Source organism: Chenopodium quinoa, unplaced genomic scaffold (genome assembly GCF_001683475.1).
Source record: "Chenopodium quinoa cultivar QQ74 unplaced genomic scaffold, ASM168347v1, whole genome shotgun sequence".
In the NCBI taxonomy this organism is placed as follows: Eukaryota; Viridiplantae; Streptophyta; class Magnoliopsida; order Caryophyllales; family Amaranthaceae; genus Chenopodium; species Chenopodium quinoa.
This window is the reverse complement of record NW_018745413.1, coordinates 5,248,803-5,269,698: the sequence shown is the minus strand read 5'-3', so window position 1 is coordinate 5,269,698 and position 20,896 is coordinate 5,248,803.

Here is a 20,896-nt window from a genome sequence, read left to right as displayed (position 1 = left end):
GCCCGGTTTGATTTTTACCTACGGCCCAATGATCTAGAGGAGGGCCCTATTATTAATTATCATTCCTAAAGATATTAGTATTGATTGTAGTCTTCTAGAATACTATAGAAGTCTCTTTTAATCCTATTGGAGTTAGGATTGATAATTATGTTTCAAAGAGTTTGAAATTGAATAAAACTACTCCTTTTTAGAATCCTTGTTTCGTACGAAGTGGAATATATTCAGATTATATTTTCGTGCCTCATATTCTTTATCCAAATTTTATATGGTTGGATATTTATTGAAATTATATTTCCAATGATATATTATAATATTAAATCCGAGTTATAACGAAAAAGATATGAATGAGATACAAAACTCTATCCAAACCTGATACCGTCCCACTATATCAGCCATATCATTTTATTAACAAAATATTTTAATCTTATTTTAATTGGGTTGAAAAGAAGACTTCAATACCTTTCCAACGACATATTATATGCCTTATTTGGACTCTGGATCAAAAGATATGATAAAAACAAAATCTGCAAAAACTGCTGTCCATCGAGTTATATTTCGATTCGAATTCGGATTCTTTTCTTATTCTTCGACCCTCTCTTTTCTCTATAAATAGATGTTATATCTCCCCTTTTTCAATCATCAACTCTCATAATTTCTTGATTCTCTCTCCCTCTTTTCTAAGCCTAGCCTTTTACAAACACAATTCCTCATACATTAGCACTAGACATACCTAGCCAAGTTCGAAGTTGCCTTCGCCCTAGACGTGAAAGGTTTTAATTTCTGAGGGTTTGGTCCCAAATCTTTATTTTTATTTTTTATTTAATTCTTTTGATTTTATATTTTCCTTGAAGTTACTAATGTGTGTAATTTGTTATTAGAAAGAGATACGAGACATCCAAGTAAGTGCTTTAATGTTTTTATTAATATTATGATGTAGAAATCAGGCTTAGGTTGTTATTATGATTCCTAGCATCATGTTAGGGTGTTTTTGATTTTTCCTTGTATCATGTTTAGGGTAACAACTTAAAATTACTAATATCAAGTGTGATTAGAAGTATGATGCCTTTTATATTCTTTCCTAATATTCATGTTAGTATCATGTTAGGGTTAAAGCTTTGATTTTTATTATTTAGTAACATGCTAGGGTTTTGTTATTAATCTTGTTAGTATCATGCCTAGGATCCTTCTATTATTATGCTTTAACAATGATTATTATTAATTATGATTTATTTTTTTCAATTATGATTATAATTATTGTTTATGATTATTATTATGTTGCTTGATTATTTATTGTTATTGCTTGATCACGCCTTTTATGCATGTTTAAAGGGAATTTGTACACGTAATCACGCTTAATAAAATAATTAATAATCTTGTTTAGGGGTTAATTTGATTATAATTCAAGTGATCGCCAATAATAGTTTTGTTTGTGCATTAATATTCAACCAACATAGATAAACAGGTTTAGGGTTAATCCTATTGATTGCGTGTTAGTTAGAAAAGCGCACATGAATACGATCAGAATAAAGTAGAGGCCTATTATGGCAGGTTCAATCTCTTTTAGGTTGGATTTTGTACCTTCATCCCCGAACTACCAGTCATGGTTCAGACCTATTGGAGTTTAATGATCTCCTGGATCATTAAGGGGTGTAACCTTCACCTCGTGAACGGTTTACAAGTTCCTAATACTTGTTGGCGACTCTTTTTCGCTATCTTCTTTCCCTTTAGACGCCACCGTACTTTATGTATGATCATAGTGGGGTTCAAGTTAGGGGTAATGCTTGAAATATTCCCTACAGTTTTTTGGCGACTCCACTGGGAAGGATTTCTATTTTAATTCCTGAAGTTTATTTCGCAATGATTTAGAATGAGTGGATGAGTCTCGAAAAGTTCTAAGTATTTCATGTGCATAATTTTGACTAACATTATTGTCATATGCATAAAAAATATCTCATTGGAAAGACCATCTGTAATGAGTTAAAACATTTTTTTATACGTAGGAAATTTGAGGAATATCTTTCACAACTAGGATCAAAATAATGCTGCGCGAAACTGGAAAATTTTATCGAGCACAGAAAGCTGCTGAGGCATGTAGGAACTAGCGTCAGGGAACAAAGTTTAGCGCCAACAATTTAACGTTAGCGCAAGGCAACAGCTGGCTGTCGCTAGCGCTAAAGCCAAATTGTGGCGCTGGCCTCTGTTTGCTGGCGCCAAGTTCTTCCAATACCAAGCAAGAAATATGCGTTCTACTTTCGACCAGTTTTTTAGCATTGTTTGCCCGATCCTACTTCCTAATTGAGTTTTTCTCACTTTTCTGAAACCCATATATGTTCTACATATGGACATAATCCCCTGGGAATTCATGCTCCATCTACCTGATTGAACTTTCTGAGCAACAAAGGGTACATCCAAGAATGTTGAATTCACCAAACCATGAAAGCAAGTTTTTCTAAACTCGCAGTGTCCCATCCACTCGCGCCCATCCTTCACGGTTAGGCTTCCGCGCGATACATATGGACAATTAACCATGGGCCCTCCATTAACTAACCCATATCCCGAACTTTAGAGAACTAGAGCCATGGTTAGGTTGCAAACTCATTGCATCATGTTGTGCCTACTTTTCTGATTGTGCATTATGGTTGTGCATACTCTATGTGTTTTTCCTAACCGTTTGTTTGACTTGTGCTAAGATTAAATAAACTGATTTGTGACTAAAAGAACTTCGCCTAATTAATTAATTAATTAATTAGAGTAATTGAAGTTTAATAATTTAATTAGAGTTGACTTAGTACGACTTTAGGCATAACCTGTAGAGTAATACCAAAAAGCAGTTCCAGTTCGACGTTCTAGCAATGGCGCCAAGATTTAAACTGCAGCGCCACTCTATGGAGCTAAGCACCTGGCGACAGTCCTGTATACTGGCGCTACACTGCAAAGAGAGGCGCCAGTCCTGTCGTTTTGGCGACAGTTCGGTTTGTTGCTTGAGTCATCACCTTATGTCTAATTGAGCAGTTTTCTAGTCGATTCAATAAATTTTTACTGGCAATAATATCTTGTCAAGTCATTAATCGAGTCTAAGTACTAAGTCCCAAGGTCTTACACAAGAGTCAAACATGTCACTTACACTCACCACATAAAGCACACATTAATGTACACTTTGACCATGTCTAAGGGAGTCTTGTATGCGCGTATTTTCCGTCATTTTTTTAGGGGGGTAATTCGGATATTAATCCTCCAATTAAACCATTTGTTTGAACCCTATACTTAACTCCCAAAAATATATACCGTATTTTTACCAAATATATGCACCCTATTTTTGTTTTTTTTTTCTTTTTAAACCGTAAAGTTAAGGTCAATTTGATTCAAGTAATTAAAACAAATATGGTTTAATTTACAGGGCATGGTCAAGAAAGGAAGGGCATTTGATCTGGAGGGTTGCTATTCAGCATTTGAATCATTAAAAAGGATAGATAGGTTCAATCCGTACTTTAGTGTATGATCAGAAAACAATTTGAATCATTAAAAAGGACATATAGGTTTTACTGCCAATACCATCAATCAGGGGGTCACACTATTGAAAACTGTTTTAAATTTAAGGATTTAATTCAAAAAATGATTGATGACAAAAGGCTAGTCCAAATTCCACACGAGGAAAACATAAGTATTAATGTAGTTTGGGACAGCGATGAAGAAGACGTTTATTGAAAAGACATGGTAGGACCTCCACCTTCGGTGTCATATGCCATGGATGACTTCTGGGTTGAAGAAGATTCATCCATAGACGTCCTCACAAGATCCGGGAGAATGCAACCTCCTATTTCGACACAACCTATACCAACTACGCAGCAAGTTCCCATACCTATCATAGAAGAAAATGATATTGTCAAACAGTTCAAGAAAACCAAAGTTGAAATGAATGTATAGAAGCTTCTAGCAACATCTCGAGAACATAGGTTGGCAGTAATGAATGCCTTGGATAAGATAGGGATAGATTCTGACACCACTCCTGAGAGGTTAGCTAACTTCCTTACGAGTGATCTCCATAGTCCTATCAATTTGATCACCTTTTCCGACAATGACTTACCTCCAGAAGGTGACAAACATTATAAGGCGTTAAACCTCACAATAGTATGCAAGAGAATGAATGTCCCTATGACTCTTTTAGACAATGGATCGGCCATTAATGTCTGTCCACTCTGAACTGCGAGGATGCTAGGCATAAGGGATGAAGACCTAACCCTATCAACACAAGGAGTAAGAGCTTATGACAACACTCGTCGTCAAGCTCTTGGTAAGATTACTATGAATATAACGGCGAGAGCGGAGCAATAGAACACGCTACTACATTCCAAGTAGTAGATATTAAGGCTTCATTTAATCTATTGTTGGGACGCCCTTGGCTTCATGACCTAAAGGTCGTCCCTTCATCTCTCCACCAACAGGTAAAGGCAATAGTTGGAGGAATTCCTATTACAATTGATGCTTCACCCATGAGGATTAAAGCTATAGAAAATCCAATAATTAATTTGGAGCACGATGAAGATGATGAAGATTTGTGGGGCTTTAATGAAGAGGTCTCCTTAATCGAGGAGGATGAAATGACCCCTCTCTGCCACGACCCCCACTCCAATATGATAGTGAACGCTATTCTGAAGAAACAAGGACATTTTCCTGGGATGACCCTAGGATAGAAGAAAGGAATAGCAAAATCGCTGGAATATCCTAGCCTCCCTAAATTAGTCACTTTCGGACTTGGTTTCGAACCGACTCAGGATGATCTCAAGCGAGCCCAGGAAAAGTCAAAAGCAAGTAGGAACGCTCGCATCCAAAAGAAAGCAATCCCAATGGATCAGTATCCTCTTACCCTCAATGGACAATTCATAAAAGAAGGAGAGGACTATCCATGCAACGAGTTTCCCAAACCGTTTTTCGTAAATGGCATAAGGCAACCGAGATTCTAAATTTTCCTATATTGCTATTTTATAGATGAAATCCCAACTCCTATTCATAAGGAAAAAGCACCCCCATGTGTAGACACCTAAAAATGTCTCCCAAAACCAAACCCGATGATAAATAACCTTTCACCGCCACTATTGGTCGGGTTTAGTATTTAATCCCGAGAGTGCTTGAAAAATCGTATTTTATTACATTCATACCTTTGAAAGGTCCATGGATTAGTCTTGATGTTTGGTAAAAGCATAATTTTAATTTTAGCCCAAGCTTGTTACATAATTTTAAGCCCAAACCTTTTTTATTTTATTATTTTATTATTTTTGGCCCAAATATTTTATTTATTTTTTATTTTCTTATTTTAGCCCGAATAATAAAAGTCAGGAAAAAGCCCGAAATTATCAATCGGCACTTAAAAAGCCGAAAGAAATTAGGGTTAAAAAATGAATTCAGACGGAAAAATGGACTGGAACTGACCGTGTCACGGTACAGCCTAACCGTGTCAAGGGAACCCTTCCAGTCTGACGGTGGGACTTCCCGTGACACGGGAGGTCTTTCGTGACACGGGAAGTTCCGTGTCCTTTCCGCGTAAACCTTTAACGCGTTTTTCCGTCCCGTGTTCTGAAAATTTCCCGCGTCACTCCAAAACTGACCGTGTCACGGGAACTTGTACCATCTGACGGTACTGTCTAACCGTGTCACGGTACAATCTGACCATGTCACGGGATACTTTTTTAGGGTTTTTATCATTTTAGGGTTCCGTGTGCTCCCTCAGCACATTTTCCCTATAAATACCCCCTCATTTCTGATATACGGGGCAACCAAAATTCTATTATTCTTATTTTCTCTCTTCTATTCTATTAACCTAAACACTAGCCTACCCTTTTCACTTCAAAATTCCTTCTTCAAGCACTCAAAGGAGTCCATATTTCACTCGAGGTTCTGTCCTTAAGCCAAGGCGTGAAAGGTAGAATCGTTTGAGGGTTTAGCCCCAAAATCAATTTTGTTTTATTTAATTTAATTTAATTGTTGTTTTATTATTTCCTTGAAGTTACTAACTCGTTTATTATTTTGTAGTTGCAAACAAACATATTCAAAGTAAGGATCATGCTCTTTTTACTATTGTTATTTTTCTAACGATTTTTTTTATATTGTTGGAATTATGATTATATTGGTTTTTATATTAATATTGATTCTATTATTTATTTTGATCACCATATTGCATGTTAAAGGGAATATGTAATTGAAAATCATGCCTAATAAGATAATTTGGACAACCGGTTTAGGATCCTTTTTAATCTTATTATTAATTGAAGTGATCACCAAATTTTTAGAATTATGTGTGCATTAATCTTAAACCAATTTAGTTAAATAATAGTTTGGAGCGAATTGAATATTTTGCTTGTATGCCTTTGAGATCACAGGAATGCTTTTCAATATAAGAATCGAGTAGAGGCCGATACGGGCGAATGTGACTCCATGACTCACTTCGTACCATCATCCCGATCCTCCTTTCGTAGTTCCGAACCATATGGAGTTAGTAATCTCATTGATTATGAATGGGGTTTAACCTTCACGGGTCAATCGTTGTTGCCTTCGTTGTCCCTTAATCGCGGTTGCCTTAAATGATCCGTGATGGGTTTACAAGTTCCTTAAAAACTTTTTAGCGGCTCCCTACTTTATTTGTCCCTAATTGTAATATCAATTCCCACTTCCTATGAGTGCCAAGCATATTCACACATGCTTTTAACGTAGGCGCACTTCGAGCGACGCCTACAATTTGGCGACTCCACTGGGGTGTATCGCGTCTCATATCCTTGGAGTTTCTTGCTCAGGTAATAAATTGCATTCTCCTTGCTTTTGATCTCTTGTGCTAGCATTTCCCCCATCGTTTCTCTTGTGACCGTAAGGTAGAGTCGAAGAGGAAAGTCAGGTATTGCTGGCGCTAGCACGGGTGGGTTTGCCAAATACTCTTTGATTTTGTCGAAAGCCTTTTGGCAGTCATCATCCCATGTGACTGGGACATTCTTCTTAAGCTTCTTGAATATAGGCTCACATATCGCTGTGAGCTTTGATATGAACCTACTTATATACTACAACCTTCCAATGAAGCCTCGAATCTCCTTCTCATTTTTGGGTGGAGGCATGGCCATGACCGCTTTTACTTTTGAAGGATCTATTTCAATCCCTCGGGAATTGATCACATATCCAAGTAATTTGCCTGACGTGACTTCGAATGCACATTTTGCTGGATTTAATCTCATGTTGTACATACGGAGTCTTTCAAAAAACTTGCGAAGTGCGACGATATGGCCTGGGCGATCCTTAGACTTGACAATCATATCATCGACATAGACCTCCACCTCTTTGTGCATCATATAATGTAACAATGTTGTAGCTGCTCTTTGGTATGTGGCACCCGCGTTTTTCAACCCGAATGGCATTACCGTATAGCAATATGTACCCCACTGTGTGATGAATGTGGTTTTTTCCATGTCTTCTTCGGCCATCAATACCTGATTATATCCGGCGTAACCATCCATAAATGACAAGAGTACATGGTTTGCTGTATTATCGACCAGAATGTCAATGTGAGGTAGAGGGAACCCATCTTTTGGGCTTGCTTTATTGAGATCCCTGTAATCAACACACATTCATAACCTTCCATCCTTCTTTGGAACTGGAACCACATTTGCTATCCATTCCGGATACTTGGATACTCTGATGAAACCTGCGGCCAATTGCTTCCTGATTTCTTCCTTGATTTTGAGAGCCACATCTGGTTTCATTCGACGCAGCTTTTGTTTGACAGGCTTCATACCTGGAATGAGTGGTATCGTATGCTGAGCCATATCCCTGTCGATTCCTGGCATATCTTGGTATGACCAAGCAAATACATCAACAAATTCACTAAGCAAGTTAATTAGCTCTTTGCGTTCATCTTGACTTAGTGTTAATCCAATTTTTACTTCTTTAACAATCATATCATTGGAAATTTTAACTGTTTCAGTAACTTCAATAACTGCTGTTTTATTTTCGTGTTCTTCCATTGCTTTTATTATTTCTTGGTCATTTTTATCATTAGCAAAGCAATATTGATCAGGGCTAGGGGAATGGCACGCGTCGTAAGAAAAGGTATTCATTTCATTGAATTTATTGGCTAATACATCAGGAGAGGCAAGGTCAGCTGCGACCTCACCAGAATTATTAGGACTAGAAGGATGGGGCTCAACAAGAAACTCAGGGTTGAACTCTATAGCAGAAAGAGGGTCAGCCTCGGACTCTAAGGACTCATCTACAGACTTAGACTCAGACTCGGACTCGGACCCAGACGATTCAGACTCATCAAACATAGGACCCTCGCCAGCGGTTATTTCCAACTTCTCTCCACTCGGCGTAGTGATCCTAAATGTCTTGCACCATCCCCTTGAAATGTTGTCAGCTTGGACGATTAACTCGGAGGGGTCGAAATCCTTGTTTGCTATGACGGCTTGAACGAGCTCAGAGTTATCATTGTAGACCGGCTTGGATTCATTTTTCTCCATTCCAAAAAGAAGGTTGATTCCCAGATCATTAGAGTTCAGGCTAACTGACTTCTCGACTGTGGAGAGCTCTTCATCGATGAAGTCACAATCGAGGAACACCTCGAATCTCGGTTCACGGATCCCATTATGGACAAATGGTTCAGGGAATTCATAGCATGGGAAGTCTTCCCCTTCTTTAATGTACTGGCCATTGAGGGTGAACGGATATGGATCCTTGGCCATTTCCGTCTTCGTGATTCGAGCGTTGTTGCGAGCTTTCATTTTCATTGCAGCTTGTTTGAGATCTTCTTTTGTTGGCTTGAATCCCAAGCCGAAAGTATCCTTCTTGAGCACACTAGGATGGCCCCAAGATTTAGCCATTTTCTTCTTGAGCCCAAGGGTCATTCCAGGGAAGTGACCTTGCTTCTTCAGAATGGCGTTGATACTGGTGTTTGAATAGGGATCGAAGTCGAGATGGCACTTTTCCCTTCTTTGATCACAAGAACATCATCTAGTGAAAACCCCCAAAGATCTTCATCTTCTTCGTCATGTTCAACATGGACGATAGGAGTATCAATAACTTGAATGCGCATAGGAGAAGCATCGATAGTAATCGGAACCCCTCCAACTATGGCTTTCACTTTCTGGTGGTGCGATGACAGAATCGCCTTTAGCTCATGAAGCCAAGGGCGTCCTAACAACAGATTGAAAGAGGCCTTAATGTCCACCACCTGAAATTTGGTGCGATGTTCAATAGCCCCAGTAGTTATATTTAGTACGATAGTACCCACGGCTTGACGGCGAGTATTATTGTAAGCTCGAATCCCTTGAGTGGAGGGAGTCAACTCTTCATTCTTTGTACCCAACTTCCTTGTAGTACGGAGTGGGCACACATTGATTGTAGAGCCATTATCAACAAGGCTCATAGGAACATTCATCTGCCTACACACTACAGTGAGGTGTAAGGCCTTATTGTGTTGGTCCCCTTCCGGGGGTAGATCCTTATCAGAAAAGGATATCAGATTGCTAGTACTAGGCAGCTCAGTAGTGAGAAAGTTGACCAATCCTTGAGGAGTCATGTCGTCATAAACTCCTATCTTCACCAGAGTATTCATTACAGCCTTTCGATACTCGTGGTAAGTGGCCAAAAGCTTTCATACATTCATCTCCACCTTGGTCTTTAGCAGTTGTTTGACCACATCGCTATTCACAGGGTCGACGGGAACAACTATCGGATTTGATTGTGATGGAGGTGGAGGTGGGTTAGGTTGTTGCAACCGTCCACTCCTGGTGAGAACCTTGACCTCAAGGTCCCCCAAACATCTTCACTGGTGCCGAGAGATGAAGAGGCTATGTCTTTGAGATAGACGTCTTCATCATCACTATCCCAGATCCCATTCACTTCTTCAGTGCTTGAGATAAATACAACTTCCGGCAGAGGTTCATTCACAGATTCAATGAGTATCGACGGATCAAAGGAGACTTCATCTCCCATGATAGCCAGAGCATCAGAAAGAGGACCTGTTTGAATGTTAGGCTTCTTTCCCCCTGTAGGGACAGGAAGTTGGTTAGCATCAATCAGGTATTGGATTGCGTTTTTCAACCTCCAACACTTCTCAGTGTTATGACCCTTGCCTTGGTGATATTTGCAATAAGCGTTGGGGTCATAGTTAGCGGTCCTATTCTCAGGTCGAGGTTATGGAAATGGTCCGATTGGCATAATCAGTCCCTGACTATGAAGACGGTCATAAGCAGCATCATAAGTCATTCCCAAAGGCGTATAAACCCTCCTTTGCCTTTGGAATCTTTGAGGAGGAGCATTAAGGGCCAGCACATCATTGATGTTGATATTGTTGGTAGCATTATTGGGCTTAGAAGACGAAGAAGAAGGAGTGTCGTTCTTCTTGTTTTTCCAAGTACTGTTGTTACTGTTGCTACCAACAGACTTCATCAGTTCGTTTTCGATATTGATTCCAATATCGTATACAGCATCAAAGGTACTTAAGGGCAGAAACTTCAGGTGTTGCTTGTACTTATGAGTCAGGTTGGCAATGAACAAGCGAACCATTTCCTTCTCCTTGGGAGGATCCACCAAGAGCGCAGCTGTTTCTCTCCACCTGCTTAGGTAAGTGGTGAAGCCTTCATTCTCTTTCTGTTTGAGAATGGAGAGTTCACGCTCAGAAGTCTTGGCCTGGATGTTACACTTGTACCGATTCATAAACTTTCAGTAACATCTTCCCAGGTCGCGACATGCTTGGATTCCAGAGAATAGAACCACTGTTGATAGGCATGTTCTAAGGAAAGAGGAAACACCGTAGGGAAGAGTGTCACATCTACTCCCTTAAGAGCCATAGTTGCAGAAAAAGCCTTCAAATGGAAAAGTGGATTATCAGTAGGCTTGAACTTGGGAATATCAGTAGTGGAAAACTTCTCAGGAATGCTTCTCTCTTATAGACGAGGAGGTGATAGGTTGTTCCACATAAGTGAACTCTTCGGAAATCTTGCTCATTTGTTCCTTGATCTTGTCCATCGCAGCAGTAGTGACACTGTTTTGCTTATCTTGCTCTACAGTGCTGACTCTAGGAGTGAGTATATGCATCATGTCAGACAATCTTTTGATTGTCCTGTTGAGGTTCTCGATGTCTTCCTTAGTGGCCATTAGTTGAAAGTAGACTGGAGACGGATCTTGTGGAGATGACTGAGGTGGTTTCCTTGTACGCCTCTTTGGTATAAGAGGTTGTTGAGGTATGGACTCGAACCGTAACAATCTACCCTTGCTTCTTGCCCAAGTGTTGTGACACCGAAACAAACACACCTTTAATGACCAAACTTGACCTTAACCTATCCGGATTAAAAAAAAGAATTTTTTTTATTATTATTGAAGCTCTACTTATTAAAAAAAGAAAACATGGGAGGATACCATCCGACTTACTCCGAAAAAAAAAATGACACAAAAAACGAAACTTCCCTAAAATACTGTCAAAAGTGGTGCATGACGAAAAATAAAAAAAAAAATTTTGCCGTGACGCGGGAATTTGAACCGTGACACGGCAGATTTTTCCCGTCTGACGGGAGAAATTCCCGTGTCACGGCAACCCCTGAACGGCAAAAAAGGACATTGTGACTCCCGTGACACGAGATTTCTTCCCGTCTGACGGGAGAATTTTTCCGTGCCACGTCACCCCTGTCTGTAAAAAAAAATAAAAAAATTTTCGTGACGCGGGAATTTGAACCGTGTCACGGGACCCTTTGACCGTGACACGACAGATTTTCAGTTTCCCGTTTTATTTTTTGGCACATTCGTTGCGAATTTATTGTTCGAGTTTTTGTTTTCGTTCTTCCATTGCGTCCGACTCCTTGACTCAGATAATTAATAAAAGTCGTTGTAATTTTTATTTTAAAGGCTGAAATAAATATGCTATTATTAAAATAAATGCGACTACAAATATTGGCATCAAATGCCTTATTTTAAATAAAAATTATAAATTATAAAATGCAAAGCACTATTGATCTAATCCCTCTTCTCTTTAGGAACATCCTTTCCTTGCTCAATTAGGTCGACCTTCACCATTAGTGTGTCTTTTGTAGCCCGAACCGTCACACCCCTAGTCGAACTTTCACCCCTTTCACCTTTCTTGAACTTTTTCGGTTGCTTCTCCTTATACACCATCTTTTCTTTACCCTTTCCTTTCACATAGGTCTTCTTTCTTGGCATCTTAGGAGTCTTAAACTCAATTCCTTGTGTTCTCGGACCTAGGCGATCTTTAAGAGGAGCTTTCTTATCTCCAAAACGACTATTTACATCAGACTTGCGTGATCCGAATCGTTCCCTCCTGCTTCTAGGAATCAACCATGCCTTGTATGCACTAGATAAGGGAGGAGGAGCTTGGTCACTTGCGGAAACGGTCCACAAAGGTCTTCCAATCTAATAAGCCTCGTACTTGTGAACGTTACTTTCATGCAGCGATACTTCACGAGGACTATCGTTATAACGTGGAATTACTTGTTCAAGCCCATACTGCCGCATCAGTCGAGAGGGACAGTAAAAGGTCAATTGGGAGATACTAGGAACGCGACAATATGGAGTTTCATTCGTCCCAACCATCCTAGTAAGCCTCCAACAAGGCACCACCCAACGAATGGAAAATTCCCTCTTTGCAAAGAAATTTTTCCAATCTTCATACGACATATTCGCAGAGTAATTCTTCTTCCTACGGACCAAGTCGTTGGAGCCATATTTTTCAATATCGTCAGGGGCTTCAAATAATTCCAAACGCTCCATCAACCAAATCTGCAAAAAAAAAAAAAAAAAAAAAAAAAAAAGAAAATTAGTCGAAATAAAAAAATAAAAAAAAAATAAAAAAAAAATGCAGATTCCCGTGACACGGTTAAAACGGCAGACCCCAACCGTGACACGGCGACTGTTTTGTGTCGCGGGGGCTTTTTGGAGCGTATTTTTACCTGTAATAGTACCAGAGAGCCCTTCCTGATAGCTTTCCAGTCAGCTTTTGCCTCGTCAAGGCCACGAAATGTTTCTCCAAGACACGTTGGCATGGGAGATCTTCCGGATTCTACATGCTCAAGTACAGACACTAGACAAGCATGTCCTACCCTACCGTTTGCAAATAGTAGCTTGCTAAACATGCAAAAAATATATGCCCTTCTACGATACACATGATAAGACTCAGAGATAGGGCGATTAAAATATAAATTAGCAAGTTTTTCTAAGTCTACTTCATTACCACAAACAATTCTATTTAAATCTGGATCTGTTAGATTCAGATAGCGTTCAAAGTCTTGGTAATAATATTCACGTAAGGTAGGCATGGCAATAAGATTTCTAGCAGGAAATCCAAAGATTGCACCAAAGTCCTCCGGCAAAGGACAGATTTCATCATAATCAAATTTGAAACAGTGTGTTTCTGGACTCCAATAATCTAATGCTGCTCTAAGAAAATCATGTTCAATAGCTACATCTCGCAAGGCTAACAAACCCTAACATGAAATAATTCTAACTCTCCTTTTTCAGCATTGGTCAAAGAATAAGACCAGTCGCGCAACGCATTATCAAAATTCTGAGACATGATTATTGAAATATGAAATACCAAATTATTTTGTGTTTCGTAATTATGCATATCATGAATAATCTGGTCTTATTTTATAGCAAAAGCGCTCGAAACTGCCCAGAATTTATCTTTTCACACGCGTAAAACAAACCGCGGAATAATACGCGTCCCGTGACACGGGAATCTTTGTCGTGACACGGCAGGTTTTGCCGTGACACGGTGAACAGTGCCGTGACACGGCACCTTGCGCGCTATATTTTTTCATCTTTTCCGTATCTATCCGTATTTTTTGTATTTTCTTATCTTTAACGTTTATTTTTCAGTCTTTTCTAAGAGTTTTATTTCTAATAAAATTCTCACCGTTTTTATTTTTATCTTTATTTTATTTTAAGATTTTATTTCTTTTGTTTTTTATTTTATTTTTCTTTTGGGGAAGATATTTTTTATATTTATTTATTCATCATTTTATTTTTATTTCTTTTCTTTTCTTTTCTTTTGGGGAAAGTAATTTTATTTTGAGTGTTTTTTATTTCTTTTCTTTTGGGGAAGGTCGGTGCCCTCCATTACTCCACTTATGTTTTTTCGTCGTGTCATTAATAAGTACACAATCACACACAAAGAGTCTCAAACACACACTAACACACACAATAGTAGATATATAAACTATAAATAATGTACAAAGAGTCGTAATACATAAATGTATCAAGTGTCATCACAGTATGCACAAAAACCCTCGTTCAAAAATCTCTAAAATCAAAATCAGTCTCATCTTGACCCTGTGCATGTGGACCTCCCTATGTGTATGGGAACGGCGAACCGAAGAGTCCCTCGACCATCCGAGTACGGGGAGTAGCGTCCCTACTAGTCCCCGTAGGCCCGGCAGTAGCTAAGCTCAAGGCAGGACCCATCCAACCGGAAAATGGAGTAGACTGGCTCAAAGATACTGGAATCGTCGGCGAAGGCATCGTCCCATACATCGGAACCGAGAACAAGCCCGACAGCGGTGGAGGAATCCCGGATAATGGAGCCGAGAATGAACCAGGATCCAAAGGAGACCCAAACTCGGGAACTGGAGGCTGTGAAAATGACGGACGCTGAGAAGACTGACCCTGGTGCCACTAAGCCTCCTGGAATGGCTGAGTAGTCTGAGGCTCTCGCTGAGAACGCCGGTGAGCCTCAGGAGATCGTCTACCGCGACCAAGCTCCTCTTCGTCCGAGCCTCTGGGCCTCGAGCGCGAGCGGGACCTCCGTCGCTCCTGAAAAACACAAAATCAAAAGGTGTCAATGATGCAAAATAAAACAAATGGCAGAAATGAAAAAATAAGTGATACCTCAAGAAGGTCGCTAGAGCTCCGACAACTCGCACCACGCCGAAGCTTGATGATGCAATACTTCAGCGCGTCCACCAGCTTCATAATTCCCATCACCTCCGGGCGGTTAGGCTGAGGATAAAACAAAGAAAAATCAGTAATAAACAGCATTAAAAGAGTGGATAATGCGTCGAAGAAAACTCACCGGCTCAAAAACCTCGGGCAATGTCTCCTGCGTCTGTCTATAACCCTCCGGCGCGTCGGCAATATGGTCCTCCGTGATACCGATCGGCCCAGGGTAGCGGACAGACTGAGGAGTAATCTGAATCCTCCCACAGGGTGGATGGTCGTCTGAAAATATGATCGAATAATCAAGTTATTCGACTATTTAAAACAGAGACTAGCAAAGAAGATTCTCGAAAGAAATCATACCTCGGGAAGACGGGGTGGAGGAGCCAGACAAGGAAGAAAATCCCGTGCGTAGTCGCTCTTCATGTAAACGAGCTCCTGCCACAGAAGAGTGTAGGGATCTCCCCTGTTGATCAACCCTCTGATCAAGCGGGAGTCCAGCATCGACTCTGGCGGGGATGAAGGCACCACAAAGCGATCGCCGCTATGCTGACGGACGACTCGCTCCCCTAAATACCAGACGAAGCGCCCAGTACCAACTAAGATGGTACGGTACACTAAAAGACGTAGGGCCTCGGGTAGATCAGTCATCCCGGCCCAAGGACGATACTAGACATCGATGGGAACCTGGAAACCATAAAAAGTTAGGCATGAAACAACAGAAACAACATCAGAAGGAAAAAACGCAAAAAAGCTAATCCTTACGCCAAGGGAAGAGGTGCCTCGGCGTAGTAGGCCACGAAGTGCCGGAACAAACTCCACCCGTGACTCTCCTCGGTCACGCCAGCTGGCTCCGACGGGGAAGTCATGGACCACTCCCCGACGCTGGCGAGGAGCCAAGCCTGGGAAGTACTCATAGAACCATAGCTGCAACAAAAATAACATTCAGCACACGAATCGAACAAGATGAAATGAAACAAGAAGGGAATAGATCATCACTTCTACGACTCTCCACAGGCCGTAAACGGTGATAGGGGACTCGTCATTCAGCTGACGGCAGCCATGACGTAGAGATAGAAGAAGATCCGCGTACCCAAGACTAGCCCAGCTTTAGGATCCTATCTCGGGAATCCTGGCCAAAGAGGGGAGGTAGTAGAGGAGCACGCGTGAACTCCTGTCGGGAGAGAGGGTCATAGAGATCAGGATCAAGAAGAAGATCTGCACCCGCTGCTCGGCCGTCGTATCCTCCATATCGAAGCCGCGAGCAAGAACTGAAGTCGACTCCGATCGTCCACTCCTAGGACCACCTCGAGACACCGGTCGGGACCTGATGTGCTGAACGACCGGACCTAACAAATCAGCTACCTCAGCCGATGTCCAAGATAGATCAGACATCTGGCCTACTGCCCGATCAGTAAAGCGCAGCCCGCTGATCATGCTGAAGTCCAGGGGGGTCACCGTCATCTCCCCACAAGCAAAGTGAAACGTGCTGGTAGTATCCCAGAAATACTCCAACAATGCGCGAACGACCGTCGCGCCGCAACCCCGAGGACTGCGAAACCATACAACCGCCGCGTAGAAATCGACCAAGCCAGACGACTCCCATAGGGCGCTTGTAGCAGGATCCCCCGTAATGACCTGGTAAAGTCGAGGGATCAAATCACCGGCCCCGGAACCATGCTGGCGAAGTGTGCCATCGACTATCCCGGAGAGTGCGCGGTGAGAGATGTGGTTTTCACGGCAGAAAACCAACTGGTCAGGGGTCCACGGAGGTGGAACCCACCTACCCCTACTCGTAGAAGTCCGAGGCTCGGACTCCAAGACGTCGTCGTCCACGCCCTCAGGGACAGTGGGAGTGTCCTCCCGAAAAGCCCGACGCCGGCCGCGGGTAGAAAGGTCGCAATCTCGTCGTCTAGGCATGCTATTTTAAAAATCTAAATGTTTAGCATCATTTCCTAAACATTTTTTAAGGTGCATTTTTATAATAAAAAAATAAATATCTAAATACTTAGCATCATTTCCTAAGCTATTTAGTTGTTTATTGAATTATATGTTAAATTTTATCTAAACGTTTAGCATTATTTCCTAAACATTTAATTCAAGTTGCATATTTAAATGTTTAGCATCATTTCCTAAACAATTAATTCAAGTCGCATATTTACAATAACAATCTGAATACTTAGCATCATTTCCTAAGCTATTTAGTTGTTTATTGAATTATATGCTAAATTTTTACCTCAAGGCTAAAAATTGGCAAAATTATGGTATTTAGTTTCTCCATGCCAAACTAATACTACAGTTCTCCTAGCCGCATGATACTATGTTCTCCATGACAATATAGTACATATGCAAAATATGAATCAACTCATCATTTCACAAGATTCACCACCATTTTTTCACCATTTCAAAGCATGAACATTATTTCACAAAGTAGCACCCAAAAATGCTGATTTGCTCAATTCTCAAATTTCTCACAAACACACATGTACACATATACAAGTAAAATCATGGCAAGAATTTCAACATAAAGCTTAAAAATAAAAAACCCCGAAATTGATTTTTTAGGGTTTGTCGTGAAATTGTTAATGTGAAGCAAATTCAAAGCAAAAATCAAAGGGAGCTTACATGAATGTTTGTAAAGGGTCGAAAATGAGGGAAAGATCGAGAAATTACAACAAAATTAGTGAAATTCGAACTCTAAAACTCGAAAACGTGTTCCGGCCACCAGCGCAGCTGCCGCGACACGGGCAAGACTAACCGTGTCACGGTCAAGACTAACCGTGTCACGGCGACCTTCAAGCCTGACGGAGCTCCGACAAATCTGGGCGGCAACTCCGGGACAGAAGAAGAAGCAGCAACGACAGACAACAGCAGCGCAGAACAGTAGCAGGAAAACTGCAACAAAACAGAAAAAAAAGAGAAAAGATTTGCGGACTAACCGTGTCACGGCGAGCTTCGAACGACCGGCGGTTAATCTCAGACGTGGCGCAACAGTTTTTGGTAAGAAAGGAGCAAAAATGGTGAAGTGTGAAAGAAGTATGAAGAAGAAATGTGAAATGTGAAATGGTGAAAGCAAGCATGCGGATTTAAAGACAGAAAAGGACAAAAAATAGAAAAAGTGACCGTTGTTGACTTATTCAAACAACGAAAAGAAAAAGAAAAAAATAGGGGTCCCGTGACACGAGATCCTTGTCCCGTCTGACGAGAAGCCTTGACCATGTCACGGGAACCTGCTGACGTGGCACTGCAAAACTGCATTTGATCAGGGAATATTCTTGGTTTTTTGACCAGTTTGACTGATTTTCCGAGCTTATTGGGCGATTATTTTTCGCTACAGTTACGCGGAAAATTCCAACTGATGTTTAAGGGGGACTAAAATTACCATTTTACCCCTGGCAAGCGTCAAAGCCTATTTTCGGCATTTTAAGCATTTAATATGGTTGGATAATCGGCTTAAAATTGTGAATCATCTGCGACTCACGTTCGGGTATAATCGAACCATCATACACTTATCAATTTTCAGCAATCGTCGGCTTTCCTCAGGCTTGGAAAGCGTTATCGGTGGATTTTTATTCAAGTATAGAAAACCGCCAAGCCGGCTTTCCTCAGGTTTGGAAAGCGTTATCGGTGGATTTTTCTTCAAGTATAGAAAACCGCCAAGCCGGCTTTCCTCAGGTTTGGAAAGCGTTATTGGTGGATTTTTCTTCAAGTATAGAAAACTGCCAAGTCGGCTTTCCTCAGGCTTGGAAAGCGTTATCGGTGGATTTTTCTTCAAGTATAGAAAATCGCCAAGTCAGCTTTCCTCAGGCTTGGAAAGCGTTATCTGTGGATTTTTCTTCAAGTATAGAAAACCACATAATTCCTTTGTCGGCTTTCCTCAAGTATGGAAGGCATTAGCGGTGGATTTCTTGAAGTATAGAATGACACCAAATTCGTTCGTCGAATTTCCTCAGGCATGAAAAGTATTATCCGGTAGCTTTCGTCAGGCTTAGAAAGGTACCAAACTCTTCAGTCGGCTTTCCTCAAGCATGGGAAGCATTTCAACAAATGTCACTCGGTGGATTCCTTCAAGCTTAGGATGCTGCCAAACTCGTTTGTTACCGACACACAAGTGCCAGATACGTTTCTATCCCTTTACTCTCTTATAAGTGGAATTAACATTTTTCTGCAGGTATCGGCGTATGCAGAGTGATTTAGGATCGCAGAACGTCTTAAATCATTCTCCGTCCCTATCGACTAATTTGACTATCGTTTTCGAAACTGACGTTTCTACAAACTCAGTCAAAGTGGGGGCTTCTGTAGACACCTAAAAATGTCTCCCCAAAACCAAACCCAATGACAAATAACCTTTCACCGCCACTATTGGTCGGGTTTAGTATTTAATCTCGAGAGAGCTTGAAAAATCATATTTTATTAAATTCATACCTATGAAAGGTCCATGGATTAGTCTTGATGTTTGGTAAAAGCATAATTTTAATTTTAGCCCAAGCTTGTTAATTAATTTTAAGCCCAAACCTTTTTATTTTATTATTTTATTATTTTTGGCCTAAATATTTTATTTATTTTTTATTTTGTTATTTTAGCCCGAATAATAAAAGTCAGGAAAAAGCCCGAAATTATTAATCGGCACTTAAAAAGCCAAAAGAAATTAGGGTTAAAAAATGAATTTAGACGAAAAAATGGACTGGAACTGACCGTGTCACGGTACAGCCTGACCGTGTCATGGAAACCCTTCCCGTCTGACGGTGGGACTTCCCGTGACACGGGAGGTCTGTCGTGACACGGGAAGTTCCGTGTCCTTTCTGCGTAAACCCTTAACGCGTTTTTCCGTTCCGTTTTCTGAAAATTTCCCACGTCACTCCAAAACTGACCGTGTCACGGGAACTTGTACCGTTTGACGGTACTGTCTAACCGTGTCACTAATCAGTTAGAGAAGGTGGAATACACATATCTACCTAGAGAAGAAAATCAATTATTTGATGCCTTAGCAAGACTATCCACAATGGTTAGGATTCGTACGGAAATCGAGCAAATGCCTCTAACTATTGAAAAAAGGCATAAAGCAGCCTATATTCAAGCTATAGAAGGTGATGAAGTGATCCAAGATGATGAAGAAGAAGAAGAAAAAGAACTGTGGTATACGGATATACTCAACTATGTCACCAAAGAAGAATACCCTCCCCATGCTGACGAAAGAGCAAAACGAGCATTAGGTTCTCGGCTTCCTAATACATAATCATAGACAACGAGTTACACAAAAGGGTACCTAAGGGCCGAGCTCTCTTATGTGTAGAAAAAAAGGATGCTCAAAGAGAAATGAGGATAGTCCACGAAGGAATTTTCCTTGGTTTATGGAATGGATGTCGTACAACCTGTAGAGCTAGAGATACCATCTCTACGCTTGCATTAGAATGCAAACTCGATGAATTTGAATGGAATAGGGCAAGATATGAGGAGCTAATTCTACTTGATGAAAAACGACTAGAAGCTCTACATCATACTCAATGCTATCAAACTCGTATGGCTAGAAATTTTAATAAGAAGGTCAAGACAAGAAACATCAAAGTAGGAGGCTTGGTGTTAAAAGCATTAAGGAGAAATGTTCTAGATCCAAGGGGAAAATTTAGGCCTAATTTGTCTGGACCCTATATTGTCTAAACAATCCTGTCAGGAGGTGCAGCAAAATTAACTGATATGGATGGCAATGAGTTCTCGAACATGACAAATCTTGACCAACTTAAAAATTACTACCCATAATCACTTGAGTAGGACACTCAAGATAGCTACGTTTGGCGTGATTCCTTAAGAAAGGATACGTAGGCAACCCTTTACGGGTGCGGCCACTTTATTTTTTTCAAACCTCGCTTCCCAGGCTTAAAATAAACTTGACAGAAAATCGACGAAACATCGGCGTCACAGAAAAAATCCTGGTGCCAGCCGATGGATCTTAGCGCCAAACGACAACGCCTGTCGCCAG